The sequence below is a fragment of the Cynocephalus volans genome, chromosome 1, assembly GCF_027409185.1.
Source record: "Cynocephalus volans isolate mCynVol1 chromosome 1, mCynVol1.pri, whole genome shotgun sequence".
NCBI classification, from domain to species: domain Eukaryota; kingdom Metazoa; phylum Chordata; class Mammalia; order Dermoptera; family Cynocephalidae; genus Cynocephalus; species Cynocephalus volans.
The window spans coordinates 164,552,052-164,569,881 of record NC_084460.1 but is presented as its reverse complement, the minus strand read 5'-3'; the positions used below and the strand labels follow the sequence as shown (position 1 = coordinate 164,569,881).

At 35.2% G+C, this 17,830-nt stretch overlaps 1 pseudogene; it reads right to left on the bottom strand.

The window, feature by feature from the left end:
• Positions 1–4,049: 4,049 nt before the first annotated feature.
• LOC134362974 (large ribosomal subunit protein uL18-like) overlaps positions 4,050–17,830 on the bottom strand; it is a 148,797-nt pseudogene continuing 135,016 nt past the window's right edge.

Sequence of the window (17,830 nt, the reverse complement as noted above, 5' to 3'; positions counted from 1 at the left end):
CAATGGAATACCACTCAGCTATAAAAAGAAATGGTATACTATCATTTTCAGCAACGTGAATGGAACTGGAAACCATCATGTTAAGTGAAGTAAGTCAGGCACAGAAAGACAAATACCACATGGTCTCACTCATGTGAAGAATCTAAAAAAAAAAAGTGATTGTCATAGAAGTAGAGAATAGAATAATGATTATCAGTGACTGGAAGGGGAGGGAGTGGGAGGGAAATAAAAAGGGGTGGACTAAGTAGTACAAAACTATGCTATCTACCCTAAGTGAGTCACTATGCAGTATGTGCATTTATTGAAACAATACACTGTACCCCCCAAAATATAAATAAAATAAAATAAAATAAAAATATAAAAAAGAAAGTGGTGGTAGGAATAGAATCAGAGTAAGAGCAGTTGGTCAAATACTCTTAATAGCTAGTGGTGCTGAGCTATGGAAGTCTAGTGAATTCATCACCTTTGAGTCATAGTGGTCAGCAGTACCAGATGATTCTTCTCATGATCAATCATATCCTTTCTCTTAGAGAGTGCTATAGATCAACTGATAGTTTCTTCTTTGTTGGCGCTCCACTTCCTATAATTGTGATGATGGTCAGCCCATTTCTGAGGGTAACCTGGTGAGAACCCCAGCTCCCAGAGATGCTTCTTGAATAGAAGAATGTCAGTAGATGGTGAGCTCTCACAGATTTCTGCTAGTCCACTGTGGTACATGAGGGAGCAGAGCAAAGTTTTCTGGTGCCCAAGTGAGAGAGATGAAAAAGGGATGGTGAGTGAGGGGAAGACTTGGCCCAAAATAATAGTTGGCATGATAAGGACAGGGTGTGCCTGGCATCAACCTGGTGATCAAAGGTGGATGTTGTAGGAGAGGTAAATTCCAACCATCAAAGATCAGTGACGAATGCGGCATCTTGGTAGAGGTCAATGAATGACAGAGGATTATCGTGAACCAGGCTGGCCTTCTTTTCACCTCTGTAACCTAGATCATACCTAGGTGGAAAGAAGCTGGGAACTCAAAAATACATCTAGTATTTAGTCAAAAGAATCTGACTTCTGCAACACACAATTGAAATATGACCAAGTATATCTTAAATTTTGGAGAATAGGAGTTCAAAAGCTGGTGTTCAAATTTAAGGGAATGAAGGTTAGATTTTTTTACGTATCTGAGATGTACAGATGTAAAATTCACATGCAGAAGACACAGAATCCAAGACGACAAATAGTCATATTTTTATTTTCATATTTTTCCCATCTCACAACAGCACTTGATATAGATGATCAATTCTTCTTTCTTAAAACCGTTCTTTAGTGGATCATCATACTTCTTCTGTAAAGTGCCAGATGATAATGGTTTAGTCTTTGGCTGCCATCCACAGACTCTGTTGCAACTACTCAACTTTTCTGTTGTAGCACAAAACCCATTTTTAGCTCAGGAGCTGTGCAAAAACAGGTGGGTGGAAGGTTGCAGGGAAGGAGTTGGAGGAAGGACAGGTTTGGCTCACAGACCATAGCTTTGCTGACCCTTTTTCCCCCCCTAGAATTCCACATCCTGCACCCACAATCTTTCTTCTTCATTCCCTGTCAGTTCCTTCACTGGCTGTTCTACCTCTACCGCCTTTCTCATTGTGATCATCCCTCTTCCCTCTGGTTACAAAACTCTCCCTTGCTGATGCCTTCCATTCCTGTAATCTTTTATTTCATTTTGTTATATTTCACTAAATTTTACTACACTTTTTAGAATTTTGGTAGAGAGAGTTTCACACTCTTAAGTTTACAGTCATTTATCATTATTAATTTGTGTAAGGATCTGCTTTTAAAAAATTTATTGTTAATTTCCTTTATTCATTGTGTTTCTGTCATTTATGGTCTTAATCTCTATACTCCTCTGCCATTAGGCATCCATTCTTACAAGTTTTATATATGTCCTTACAAATGCTTCTGTCCTAAATGTACAGTCTGAGTTGTTTATACATTTTCCAAAATGGCACTGTGGTATAATGTCATTCTGTTTTAACTATATTCATTCGAATCTATATTTTTAATATTTCTCCATGTTGCTGAATTTGTTGCTTCTACCTGCTGCCTAGTGTTCTCAACTATGCATCTACTGTATTTTAATTAACATTTCCCTTAGCAATAAATGAGTTTACTTCTAAATTCCCATTGATGCAAACATTGTCAAGATGATATTCTATGTATATGTCCCCTTAAAGACTGGACCAACAATTTTCTTAGATACTTACCTAAGGATGGGATTATTGTACCGTAAGTCAAATGTACAATTAATATTTTTAAAAATTTTCGAGATTGCTTTTGACAATGACTAATTCATTTTACATTTCCAAGAGCTGTGCATGAGAGTTTCCATGTATTGACACTGTTGATTATCTAGGTTTCTGATTTCTGCCATTTTGATATATGTGAAGTAGTACATCATAATTATTTTAATTTTTGTTTTTCTGATTACTAGCGATTTTGACCATCTTGTAATATACTTGGGCAGTACTCTTTTTATGAGTTACTTATTTATAGCCCTTGCCTATAATTTCTATTAGATTTCCTATCGTTTTTGTTGGTTTGTTTTTCTGGAGCTCTTGGTATATTTCAGCTATTAACCATTGTCAGTTATAGACATTGCAAATATCTTTTTAAATCTATAATCTTTGTTTTTAATGTAATCTAAAGTTGCCTTTTTCTTTTGAGTGGAAAATTTAAATTTCGATGTATTCGAAGCATGTTTTTGTTTATTATTTGTGCTTCTTGAAGTTTTTCTTCAGCCACAGGTTACAAAGATATTCTACCACATTTTCTTTTATTGGGACTACAACATTAGCTTTCATATGTAGCTCAGTAATTCTAAGTTTCTTTTTGGTGCACGATATAATCTATGGATTCAGTTTTATTTTCTCCTTAGAGTGTGCCAGATGTCCCAAAGTTATTTACAGAAAAATTTATTCTATTTCCCTTGCTCTGTGGTTTATGTTTACCATATATCAATTTACTATGCAAGATTGTATTTCTGACCTCTACATTCTATTTCAGTAATCTGCTTATGTGTTATATAATATCATATTGTTTTAATAATTTTGAATTCAAGTTTATCAATATATATTGAAGTCTTTCCCTACTCTTTGCTTTTCTCTTTCAAAGATTTGTGGTTCTTATTGTTGCATTTAAATCTAAATTTTTCAAATTCCCCTAAAATTCTACTGAGATTCTGGATGGAATTTTGTTTAATTTAATTTGCGGATAACTGAATTCCTTACAATTTTATTAATCTCATTTATAAACACGTATATTTCTTTTTTTAGTCATGTCATATTTTATATCCTTTATATTATTCAAAACTTTTCTGTAATGATCTCATGCACTCTTTGGTAGGTTAATTTTTGGATTCTTTATAAATTTGTTGCTGTGAGAATAGAATGCTGTTTTCTTTTCATTCACATTTTCTATGTTTATTGGGAGCGTAAAAACTGCTATTATTTGCATGAAATGGCCAATATATTGAATGCTTTCTTCAGTTCCAACAGCCTTTCTAGTGATTCTGTGGGGTTTTCTAATTGGATGATCCTATCCTCTGGAAATAATGACAGTTTTACACTTTACTTTCCAACCTTTATAATACCTATGCATTTTCTTCTCTCATAGGATTATCTGGGTACTGGGTCTGCCATTTACCAGTTGTATCAGTTAAGATCTAATCAGGAGACAGAAACCACACAGATTTTTTTGTTTGAAGATAATGTGAAGAAGAAACAACTAATGTAAGGATTACTGATAGGGGATTGGAGTAACAGGAGATTGGCTAGTAGGAGTGAAAATGCTCTAAAGAATAAAGGAAGAGCAGGTATAGGAAACAGCCACTACTCCTAAAGATGAGAAAGAATACCAAAGGAAGAAAAAAAACTGGAAGACCCCTCCCACCCCCATACTGAGATACAGACTTCATTTGGAGAGGGTGCAGCTGTAGCTCACTGGATGGCAGAAATGTTCACCAAAGCTGCCAGACCACCTAAGTGGTTCTGGACAAGTCCTGGGGCAAGTCATCCACAGGGAGGTACCGTGCTGGCAGTATTTGCTGGGAAGCCCCTTTCTGGGATGCTGAGGGAAGCTGCACTGGGGGAGTGCTGTGCCCTGGAACTCACTGTGAAGCTGCTCTGAGGAGGTGCTTGGGGAAGCTGTTGATGGGGAGGTGCTGGGCTAGCAGCATTCTGCTGTGCAGCCACCCAAGGGGGTGCCTGGGGATGCTGTTCATGGTAGGTGCCATGCTGGTGACTCTTCACCGCAAAGTCTCCAAAGAGGAAGCTGGCAGCAGCTATCTGGTGGGTGCTCTTGAAGTCATGTGCTGCAGAAGCCACATGTGCTGCGGGGGCCTGTCTAAAGGAGCACACAGAACCAGAAAGAACCAGCATACAGAATCAGCATACAGAACCAGGAAGAAAAGCATCTTCCCCTCAGTGTACCTCCAGCAGCTTCTACTGGCAAAGCTTAATACCATGCTAGGTATAATGAAGAAGTATTTAAAGTGTTATGAGCTAAATTGTGTCTCCAAAATTCATACAATAAAGATTAAATAACACAAATTCCCTCTTTAAAGACTCTTTCTTCAAATACAGTCCCATCTGGGATTATAAAGTCCCAACCCCAGAATGGGGCTGTATTTGAAGAAAGAATCTTTAAAGAGCGAACTTAGGCTAAATGAGGTCATTAGGATGATCCCTAATCCAATTTGACTGGTGTTTTCGTAAGAAGAGATTAGGACACAAACATGTGCAGAGAGAAGACAGCCATCTGCAAGCTAAGGGGAGAGGCCTCACAATGGAACCAACCCTGCCAACACCATGATCTCACTCTTCTAGCTTCCATAATTGTGAGAAAATAAATTTGTGTTATTTAAGCCACCCAGTCTGTAGTACGTCATTATGGCAGCCCTCGCAAACTATCCTGAATAGCAGACAACGAAGAGTAGATTTGAACTAAGACATTACAAATTGCTAACTGACACACCAGGTTTATAAGCTTGGAAAAGTTTGAAAATTCTCTGAACCTATTTTCTTATCTGTAAAAAATGGGGTCCTTGCTAGAGTTGAAGACTCTTTGCAAACTCTTAAGAATTATTACCCTATTCGCCTTGGCCATCAACGCCTTAAACAGTGACTCATTTATTCATAGAAGCAGTTTCAGGAAGAGCCCGTTCTAGGTTGGAATCAGAAAAACCTGCTCATTTTAGCACTGACAAGCTCTTTGACCTTGGCCAAGTTACTTAACTCTCTGGACCTCATTTTGTTCACATGGAAATTGAGGTTTCTAATATTTACTTCATGGTGATGGTGTAAGATTGAAATGAGAGAATATACATAGAACACTTAGTTCTGTGCTCAGCACATAATTAGTGCTGGGTAAATTGTAGATATTACTATTTTTGAAATTCCAGTATCTAAAAAGATGACTCTCATTTAGTATGTGAAACACGCGTTTTTTAGACTGAACTAATGAAAGAGAACTTCATGCATAACTGGCAGGGTGTGTGTGTGTGTGTGTGTGTGTGTGTGTGTGTGTGTGTGTGTGTGTGTGTGTGTGTGTGTGTGTGTGCATGAGTGCTGGGGGTAATATGTTTAGACAGAGTATCTGCATAGTACCTTTCAAATTACAAAAACGTTCCTGCTTGCTTGCAGTGAAGTAGTTGTGGATGACCACACAGGAGCACATTGCTTTCCTAGTGTTTACGAGACAGTAGATCTCACTGAATAGCCAGAAAAGAAGAAAAACCCTGAAACAAACACAGAAACAATTCAAAAACTTTATCCCCAAAGAGGGAAAAGTTGGAGAAAATACAGTTATTTAAATCCCCAAGAACGAAACTAGCACCAAAGAACAGGAAATCTGTCAAGCCTCAACTTGTTTTCAGAAAGTCCCTAATTAAATCATGAAGTTGAAATCCAAAAGGTACAAAACTAAATCTGATTTTAATGATTTTATCAATCCCACATCTTTTGTTTGGGCCAGTTTTAATATGGGCTTCCCCACTGTTTCGTATTCTAGGATCTTTTTCTTTATGATAACATGGCAGGAAGCAATAAGTTTATTTTAAATCTTTCATCTAAAAGAAGGTCATGCAAGGTCTATGTCTTCAATAAAGCAATTGTTTCAAGCTGAATTTGAGTATTAGTGCTGAGGCATGAAGTAAACACGGGATGTTTCAACAACAGAGTCGAAGGAGAAAACCTGCAATTAGATGTTGAGATTTCTAATGCTAAGTGAGTGAACAGAATTGAAATTCTAAAAATTAAAAAAGTAGCTGCTAATTTTTCTTCTCAAGGTACGGACAGTCACACAAAATTACAAGACTGACTGTTTAATATCTTCTTAACCACTGAAAGTGATGTTGTTTATGTTAGGAAAAAGGAGCCAAGTAGCAAGGCATTACGTTGTGTCTGTAGCTCTTACTCCTAATATGTGAGTTTCATTTGTAAGTAGAGGAAAAAAAATCAATAATCCTTTTAAGTTCCTTGGATTCCAAGTGGAAAATGCTTTAACCCACTACACTGTGGTGACTTACAGCCACTGTGAGATATTATACAATGTTGTTTCACCAAGGATCCCAGCTCAATTCAATAACTTTTATTTGCGTTGTTGAGTTTGTCCCGGCTGGTGAAGAAAATGAACGCTGTCACCGCTTTCTGAAAGTTCAACTCTTTTATTCATTAATTGTTCTTCATAACCTTCTTGCTAGTTAATTTTGCTTTTATATAACCTACCCGGAGGTCTGAAGTAGTTTAACAAACACAGGTCTAAAGGCTCAGGAATAGGAATAAAAACCTCCAAGCTTTTTAATTGTGTTCAATTAGTATTTACTAAGCACCAACCGGATATAAGGTCTTATGTACTAAGTGGAACAGCTGACAGGAAATGAGTTAGAAAGTTCCTGTTTTCAAAACACTTTAGTTAGCTAGGGAGAATGAGTTAAAAGTACAAATATCTATAATTTAAAGTTCTATGTAAATGCCATATGAAAAGAAGAATAAAAAATCTTTGTTCAAAGAATCAAAAGAGCTCTGTTTTAGACACATCCCATTGCAGGAAAGAAAAAAATGCTTCGTGGTCCTTGAAGAATGGATGAAAATTTGAGACAAAGGGGCAGGGAGATTGCAACATGGGGGCAAGTGAATTAATGAGTTAAAGTGAAGTTGGGATAAGAATCAGATATGTCCCATGCTGGAGCCCAGGTAATAGAAGCAGATGAATTTCAAAAGAAGGTAGAGTTTAGGTTGTGAAGAGTTTTAAATATGGTGTTTTCCTGAGAAAATTAATAAGACAATCAAGGCACAGGCCAGAAGGAAGATCACTCTGGTGGTAGAGAAAAATTACTCTGATCAATAGGGATTGGGAAGAAAAAAAACAAGACAAATAAAGTTACAAAATATGGTTTAGATGTTAGATGCACTTGACCCAATAAATATTTTGTATATTGATAAATTAAAGATGTAACTAATCTCCTATGACAAGTCCTGAATTTAAATCCCCCAAAGCTAGGGTTCAAATCCCATTCCTGCCATGAAATGCATGGACTTAGTAAGAATGAATGAGTGAGCAAATGAATGTATAAATAAAGTGCCTATTATGTGCCAGTCACTCTGCTGGACGCTGTCTATGTATTATCTCTAATATTCACAGCAATGCTCTAGAAAGGCATCAATAACTTCATTCTACAGATTAGAAAACAAGGCACAGAGAGTGTGAAGTGCCAAATGTCAGAGTATTAATAAATAGCAGGGTTATGATTTGAGCCAAATATTTTTGACCAAACTCTTCGTTCATCCAACTCTAGACTTGAATCAATTCCTACCTTGCCTTAGCTCCCCGACTTTTTTCGCATTACTTAATATCTAAGTTTCTTTATTGATAAAATGGGGAAAACAGCCTCAAACTTACTGGGTCCTTATCAAGAGTAAATTAAAATGACTGTATCATAAGTAGTGCTCCTTAAACTTAGTTTTTAAAGACAGAGAATAACAATTTCTCGTGAGGATGTGGAGAAAGGGGAACGTTTATACACTGTTGGTAGGACTGTAAATTAGTATAGCCATTATGGAAAACAGTATAGAGGTTTCTCAAACAACTAGGATCCAGCAATCCCACCACTGGGTATATACCAAAAGGAAAGGAAATTATCATGTTGAAGGAATACCTACAGTCTCATGTTTATTGCAGGTCTATTTACAACAGCCAAGATAAGGAACCAGCCTAAATGTCCGTTGATGAATGGCTGGATAGGGAAAATGTGGTATATTTACACAATGGAATACTTCTCTGCCATAAAAAAGAATGAAATTCTGCTGTTCACAGCAACATGGATGAACTTAGAGAAAATTATATAAAGTGAAATAAGCCAGGCACAAAAAGAGAAATACCACACATCCTCACTCATAAGTGGGAGCTAAGAAAGAAAGAAAAAAAGAAAGAAAGAATCATAATAATATATTGAACTTTCAGAAGGAGAGAATGAAACTGTGGTTTCTAGAGCCGGGAAAGGAGGAGAGGCAGGGGAGATACCAAGACATGGGTTAATGGACACAAAAGAGCTAGCTAGGAAACACTAGCTGTTTATTGATGTACAGTCAAGCTAGGCATCTATAATTAACAATACTTTACTTCATGTTATCAAGTGACTAGAAGGGAGGAGATTGAATGTCCTCAACACAAAGAAATGATTATGTTTCGTAATGATGAATATGCTAATTATCCTGACTTGATCACCACACATTGTACACAGTTATTGATATTCAACTCTGTATGCCCCAAATACCTGTAATCAATTACATTTCAATTAAAAAAATAATTGCTGGATTTAAATTTCAAACGTCATTACCTATCAGTTGTGAAGACCAGAGCACGACACTCAATCTTTTTAAAACTTGATCATCTTCATCTGTAAAGTAGCCACTTTACTGTGTTGATGTGAGAAATAAAGGAGTAAAATACTTATGTGTCTAGCACAGGGCTAGTACTAGCTTCATGGTAGGCATACTATTAATGGCATTTTCTTTATTTCTTGTCTTTCCTTGATTTTGCCCTTCATGCATTCATTCAACCCATATTGAATGAAACACTACCACGGGTAGTGCATGGGTCATGCACTGGATACATAAAAAATGGAGTAGATGTAATGTGTACCTTTAAAATAATTGCAGTCTAGTGAATAAAACAGAGAATTAACCCCAAAATTATATTATAGGTTGAGAAATGTAATGACAAAGTGATACACTGGTTATTGGTTATGCATATTCGTGGGATACAAAGCTTGTGCCCAAGAAGTGATGGCCAGAGCAGTACTATCAGCCTATTACCACAGATTGAGATTATTTCTTGAAGAAGATACTTGAGTGCTGTCATGTAGAGTTAGTAAGGGGTAAGATGCAAAGTTCCAGAAGAATTCATTTATGTGAAGAAAATCGCCAAACTCCTTCTTATTGTCATTCCAAGGATTAGAACTAGTAAATGAGTATTTTAGTTGATTCTTCTTTGCAAGATTTTACTTTCCAATAAATAAATTTGTTGCTCCTGAAATACATAGCTGTGTGACAAAACTGCCTACAGAACTCACAAGTCTGACCCATTTCCAAAGCCTTTTTCTTTTATATGTTACTTATTTCACTCCACTTTGCTAGGAAACTCAATTGGCCACTGTGGAGTTAATCTTGTTTCCCATAACTTCTTTTTAGGACCTTGAAATCCCTGGGAACTATTTTTCTAAATTTTGATTTAATCCATATATAGTTGCTCAGTGTTTGTGTTTTATGCTCCTTTTTGTTAGGTCAATATTATTTTAAACACACACACATATACATTGTGTGTGTATGTATATCAGATGCATATCAATATACACATCATTTTCTTTAAAAAGAGAAAATAAGAAAGATTATGTTTGGAAGGCTGCTATAAACCCAATATGTGACAGTGATGTTGAAAATGTTTTTCCTTTACAGCGTCTAACTGAAATGGCAAGACTTTCCTGAAACAACATTTACTGTTTGTTTTTAAAACAAATCCATGGGTTTACTTTGTAAAAAGTCGTGATTTTTTTTTTTATTTCCCCCATATCCTTTTCAGGGTTTCTCCATGCCAAAGGAAATATGATTAAGGCAGCTCAGAAAGAGTTCTGGTCAGCAATAAGACACAATGGATATATCTTGTGTGGGATTCAAGAGAGAGAATAGGAAAATCTGCATGGGAACAAGAGAGGGCAAGTTACAACCCTCAAGTCAAATGATAATTCTGACTTTTAAAAATACCCCAGCCTTCAACTTGGTAACAGTCACTTAAATTTAGGTCCAAAGTTTCTGTAAAAAAAAAAAAAAAAAGGAGAAATCTAAGTCCTAAAAATTTTATAAAGCCCAGTGGCAATACTAAAGCTGGTATTGACAAAACACTTAAATAGATATATTCCCAGTGTGTTCACTTTTGTGGTTCAAATAGTTTAAGATGTAGTGTACTCTGGGAATTTATCTTTCCTTGCTTTAAGCATTGACAGTGTTCGAAATAAAATATGTTTATGATGAAACCTATGAGAATGGATTTCTATTGAAACCTCTCTCCCCTGCCCCATGCTGGCCTGCCTTGACTTTAGAAAGCATCAGGGTTTAGAACTTGCTTCAATATCATTAGAAGTGCTGCATCTTGCAGTGATGCATGGGTATAAAGCAGATGAGGTTGGGAAAGAAGACTGCTAGTGGCAAGAATGGGTATCCAGCTTCAAAAGTATTGAAGTACACAAAAGATATAGAATAAACATCTTTTCCAAAATGTATTTAAGACCATTCACATTTTCTACCTTCTCCATGGAAACCTAGTAACTGATAGTTCTACATTTCCCCACATGTTCAGCTTGAATATATATACAGTGCAAATACGAACTGCTTTTTCAGGTGTGTGTTTCAACAGCTAAGTTGATATGAGCCAGTCAATTTTAATAACTGAATGAAACATAATAAAAAAAAGCAGTTAATAAAGAACTGGAAGAGATTATATTGAAAAATCTCTGTTGCAGTTTCCAGATATTGTTGCTTTTGAAATTGGATTTATAAGAGAAGGTAGATATTTTTTGCAAATTTTTATGGCTTCACACACAAAAAATGTTAATAATTTTGGCTGCCACAAGTAAAGAACATTAAGAATACCGCTCTACGTGTATGTGTACTTGTTTGAGACAAAGTGCAAAGTTCATACCTTCTCTGGAATGTCCACGTGGCCTAGCCAATACCTGGCAAATTTTCAAAGGATGCTCAGTGACATGTTTTACCTTGGCTTTGTATGCCTATTCTTTTGTATGTGCCAAAGTTCAACACTGGTCTTGATGATTGGCCACGAATATCTCATCAGCCTTGGCTTTGGCTTTAGCATTTGTGATACCAAATAGCAAATGCCTAATACAGTGTCATTTTTTAAATCTCCAATTAATATGTTATCTAGAATCATTTGATAACCTAGGCTACTATCATATCCAGTTTCATAAAAGCAGAGAGGTATATCATTTGAACTTATTTTTGGTCTCTGAATATGTAGATAAATAGACTGCTCTAGATGTGAGAGTGGAAAATCATCAATAAGTTAAAATGCATAGATATTATTTCAAAGATAAAATACTTTTATAATTAATGATACTTATGCTTATTCATGGAGTGATTAAGAACTTCATGTAATTAAAATAATGAAATAGCATTTACAGCATTAACCTACTTTAAAAAATATTTTTGATTTTTAATTATTTAATTGCAATTAGTATAGCAATTAGGACATGAAGTCTTTCAAAAAAAGATCTTACTTGTTAATTTTTCACATCTTGTAAAAAATTATTATGAGCAGAATATCCAACCAAAACATTTGATTAAACTTCAAAACAATAGACTCTATACAAATTCCTTATAGTTCTTAATCTATGGGGAATAAACATTTAAACAAGGGTTTGTGGAAATTTTGGTATTAGCTGCTCAGAACTTGCAGTGGTAAATATAAAGAATTTCTGAGATTTGCCCAAGCTGTGTATCTTACAAAGTTCCACAAGAAAACGTAAGAGAAAAAGTCTTCCAGAATTATATTACCCTTTGCACAAAACCAGTAGTAATATCATTAAAATTATTGTATTTGTACCTTACATATGGAACATGGAGAGGTGACCACTTTTTGCTTTTTTTAAAAAAAATTCAACAGCAGGTTGAAATAATGATGAATTCCATACTTTCACCTTACTCATTGCTTAGGGATTTCTGTTTTACACAGCTGATACTACAGTGAGCCTGATTGAGGGTATATCTCCAGAATAGAAAGCTTTGTAGAAAGTATCATGAATTTGTCACTGACAATGTAACAAGCATGGTAGTTACTATTTTTTTGTTTACACATATCAGTTATTTGTTCACAGAATAATTATAACATACCACAACATAACCAGAAAAATGGCCTTAAGCCAAAAACAAGCTATGTGACATACAGAAGATGTTCAAATGCTTTTTCAAGGGCTTTATACACTTTACATATTTTTAAAAAAAGCTGCTTGAACAAAGAAAACTTTAAAACTATACTTTGTAGGTAATATTATCAATATAATATGACGTAACCAACTGTTGCCCACAGAGTAAAATGGCTGAAACTTGCTTGTGAAGTAGCAAAACCGTCCCATATTTTTTACATGTTACCTGAACTAAGGATCCACTTACCAATCTTTTCCAGGCTATTGCTAAAATTGGTGTGTAGGCAAGGAAAGCTAAGCTACGGAGAGAAATTCTGAGATGGTTTTCTTAATTTCACCTCCAATTACACTGTTCCATTGCCACATTTTTAGATCCACATTTTAAGGGCAGAATTTTCTCAAGAGATTGCATAAAGCTGCATGTTCATTTAAAAAGTTAGAAATAAAAATGTTAGTCGAGGACTATAATTTTTTGATAATTTCTTATTTAACATCTTTATTGAAATATAATCTATATATCATGCCATTCACCCATTTAAAGTCTACACTTTAATGGTTTTTGGTATAGTCACAGAATTGTGCAACAATTTACCACAATCAATTTTAGAACATTTTTATTACCCCAACAAAAAATCCCACATACTTAGTGGTCTCCTCCAATCACTCATCCTTTCCCCCAGCGCCAGGCAATCACTAATCCACTTTCTGTATCTGTAGATTTGCACATTCTGGATATTTTATATAAATGGGTTCATACCATAAATGGCCTTTTGTAACTAGCTTCTTTTATTTAGCATATGTTTCAAAATTTACCTATGTTGTAGCACAAATCATTACTTCATTTCTTTTTATTGACAAATAATATTCCACTGAATGTATTTCATGTTCATGGAGGTTTTAAGATTTTCTTCATATAAGATCATGTCGTCTGTGAATATAAATAGTTTAACTTTTTTCCTTACAATCTGAAAGTCTTCTATTACTATCAATTGGCTGATTGCCAAGATATTTCTTTTGTTTTTTGGTCAGCTTTTCGTTTGCCCCAACCACATTTCTGCCTCAGGCAGTTACAATGTTAAATAATTGCCACAGGTTTTTAAAAAATGTTGTTTTTTATAAATGCCCTGGAAAAAGTGTCTTTCACGCTGACAGGGCACTTAGGTAAAAAAATTCATATATATTTTTTACAGATTTAATAAATTTACTAATTTTATATAATGGCTAAGACATAGAAAGTATCCTCTTGTGAGGAAATGTATCATGTGAGTAGTTTATGTCTTATTTTTTTATTTCCTTACTTTCAAAACAGCTATGTGGAAGAGTAGAAAGTAAAAGTTGCTTGCAAGCTTTTCTGGCATTTGCTTTACAAACTCTTAAGCCCTTAGGAGAATTAAGAAGGCCAGTGAGGAGGTAAAAGAGAAATAGAGTTTTAAGATATAGCAATAGTATTTTTTGATTAAATATTTTTAATAATAAAATATATGTTTAATATGATTAAGGACATAAAAGAGGGTACCAGAACCATAAGCACAGAACAAGAAACCATTAAGATTAACTAGGCATATTTTTTAAAGTACCAATTAGAACTTTTTAAAATTTTACTTAAAAAAAGTTTTTTTTTTTGCTAAAAGGGAAATTTATTTAATGTAAATGCATACATTAATGAAAAAGAAAGATCTCAAATCAACAATCACCTTTTCACAGGTGAACAGGTAGTAAAATACTAAAAATAAAATTAAAAAATTCACATTGTGAATTATCATGGAAGGGTAAAAAACAGAAAAACTTGGTTTATTAGTTTGCTTGGACTGCCATAACAAAATAATACAGACTGGGGGGGCGGGGGGTAGGCAGGGGAGATTAAGCAACAGAAATTTATTTTCTCACAATTCTGGGGGTTGGAAATCCAAGATCAAAATGTTGGTAGGTTTGGTTTCTCCTGAGGCCTCTTTCCTTGGCTTGATTATGGCCACCTTCTCACTGTGTCTTCACATGGCCTTTTCTGTGTGCTCTCATATCCATGCTATCTCTGTGTGTCCAAATGTGTGTCCAAATTTCTTCTTTTTATGACACAAGTCAGATTGAAATAGGGCCCACCCTAAAAGCCTCATTTTAACCTAATTACCTATTTAAAGGCTCTATCACCAAATACAGCCGACGTCTGATGTACTGAGATTTAGAGCTTCAACACATGAATTTTGAAGGGACACAATTCAGTCTCTGACACTTGATGATTGACATTCAGAAATGAAGAGACTCATTTTGGAGAAGGGGATTGTTGAAGGAGTCTAACATTACTACCTTTATTCTATAATTTCTGAATTTTATTTTTTCAAGGTAAGATAAAATGTTTGACTATTTGAAAGCTAGGTTTTATAAAATTTTTATATAATTGAAAGAAAATAAAATTTATTTTTTAATGTCCTTAAAATTTTTTCTTTAATTGTACGTATTGGACGAATTCATTTACTTCCTTTTTCCAATTTTGCTTCTGGCTATTAAGGCTTGCTAGGAACAATTAACTACAGGCTGAATGTGTCTGGTATGAATAACTGGTATGTTAATCTGTTTAATTTTAGTCGACCTCTTCACTCTCGCCCAATAATGCTTCCAGTCATTGTAAATTTACATTCGTATATTCTCTATATAACACAGTTCCAGCCTGTTTAAGTACTTCTATTCTGCTGCTCTCAGTCTCCATGGATGACCTTATTCTTCCATTTATTTAGAGAGAACAGAGGCTGTTGTATGAGAATTTCCTCTGATCTATATCATATTGTGAAAATGTTTTGTTTTCACCTGCTTCTTATTTCTTTTTTTTTTAAATCTCTCCCAGGAAGATATTTTCTATTTTTTCTTGGCTTGTTTTTTCTCCTATTTATGTATATGATTAAATATTTGTCTTGCTTATTCTGAAAACTAAGTTCTTTCATATATTCACTTTCTTGTTTCTGGTGGTCAATCTCACCCTTTGGAGGTTCTTTTCTATTTAAAAGCAATCAGGTCCAATCTCTGTATATATATGCATCTATCTATCCATTCAATGTCTATCTATAATGTGCATATTTATGATCTTGATATTTCTCATGGTACAATCTAATAAGAATATAAAAATATTTCCTTCCATTCACAGATAAGGTTCCTAAAGAGCTGGTCTGGTGCTTTCCATTTTTCCTGACTCAATTTTTATCAAGGTCTAAAGATAACAGCAATTAAATCCTAAACCCAAAATATACCATTACTTAAAAAATGAAATTTACAAAAAATCTTCTTGGGATAGCTACTATTTAAGTAACTGATTCCATGGAAAAAATACATAAAAATGTGACTGATGAATTCCTGAATACCCATTTTTAGTTAAGGTGATATGGAAAAATTTGGAATTTGATTGTAACATAGAAAATTTAAATCTAGGCCAGCATGCAACTGAGCAGGTAGGCCTCACCGCCACCAGACTCCATCTGCAGCCCAGCCAAGTGCAGGCCAACTAGAGAGGTGCTTCCCTGGAGAGGCCCAAGACCCAAGGCAACCATGCACCCAGGGCACCAGTGGGCAATTGAGCAGACACTGAGGCAGCCATGCCAAATTGGCAGCCCCAGCAGCATCCTAGCCAGACAATAGTGTCAAACCAGTGGACCATGAAATCCCTTGCTACAATGACTAAAGGTCAAAGGAAAGATACCAGAAATATGAAAAATCAAGAAAGTACACCACCAAAGGTAATAACTCTCAAGCTCTAGACCTTATAGAACAAGAAGCCCTTGAAATGTCTGACAAAGAATTTTGAGTGATAATTCTAAGGAAACTAAATGAGATACAGAAAAGCTCAGCTAGACAACATGATGAAATGAGGAAAAGTATACAGGACCTGAAAGAAGAAATATACAAGTAAGTCAATGTCCTGAAAAAGAATGTAGCAGAGCTTGCCAAGCTGAAGAATTCATTCAACCAAATAAAAAAACAACAGAGAGTTTAACCAGCAGGCTTGCAGAAGCAGAAGAGAGAACTTCTGACCTTGAAGATGGGCTGTTCGAAATAACACTGGCAGACAAAAAAAAAAAAAAAAAAAAAAAAAGAATTAAAAACATTGAAGAAAATCTAAGAGAGATATCAGAGAACCTTAAGCACTCAAATATCTGAGTCATGGGTATTCCAGAAGGGGAGGAAAAAGGAGATTGCATTGAAAACATATTCAACAAAATAGTGGCAGGAAACCTTCCAGGTATAGGAAAAGACACAGATCTTCAGATTCAGGAAGCTCAAAGATCCCCGACTGTATTCAACCAAAAGACGTTTTCTCCAAGACATGTTGTAGTCAAATTGGCAAAACTCAAAGACAAAGAGAGAATCTTAAAAGCTGCAAGAGAGAAGCGTCAAATCACCTACAAGGGAGCCCCAATCAGACTAACATCAGACTTTTCATCACAAACCCTAAAAGCCAGAAAGGAATGGGATGACATATTCAAAATACTAAAAGACAGTGATTGCCAGCCAAGAATACTCTACCTCGCAAGGCTATCCTTCCAAAATGAAGGGCAAATAGTATATTTTTCAGACAAACAAAAACTGTGGGAGTTCACTACCACATGGCCACCCTTACAAGAAATTCTCAAGGGAGTGCTGGGTTTGGTACCTGAAAAATAACCACCACTGCCATAAAAAGTCAAGAAAAGTCAAAATCCCCTAGTAAAATAAAAATGCCAACAAAGAGAAAAAAAAGTTTATCTACAAACCAAGGAACCAAAAAATACAGAACACAAACAGTAAATCAGAAAGAAAGGAACAAAAGACACTTAAGATATCCAAACAAAAATCAATAAAATGCTAGGAGTAAATCAAACTTTTCAATAACAACTCTTAATGTAAAAGGATTAAATTAACTAATCAAAAGACACAGATTGGCTGACTGGATTAAAAAGGAGGACCCAACTATATGCTGCCTTCAAGAGACCCACCTCACCTATAAAGACCCGCATAGACTAAGGGTGAAAGGATGGAAAAAGATTTACCATGCAAACAGAAATGAAAAATGAGCTGGAGTAGCTATTCTTATATCTGATAAAATAGACTTTAAACTAAAAACCATAAAAAGAGATAATGAAGGCCACTACATAATGATAAAAGGATTCATCATTCAAGAAGACAAAACAGTCATAAATATATATGCACCCAATGTTGGAGCAGCCAGATTTATAAAGCAAACTCTATTAGTCCTAAAGAAGGAAATAGACACTAATGCCATAATAGCAGGGGACCTGAACACCCCACTATCAATATTGGACAGATCATCTAGGCAAAGAATCAGCAGAGAAACACAAGATCTAAACAACACTCTAGATCATTTGGACTTGGCAGATA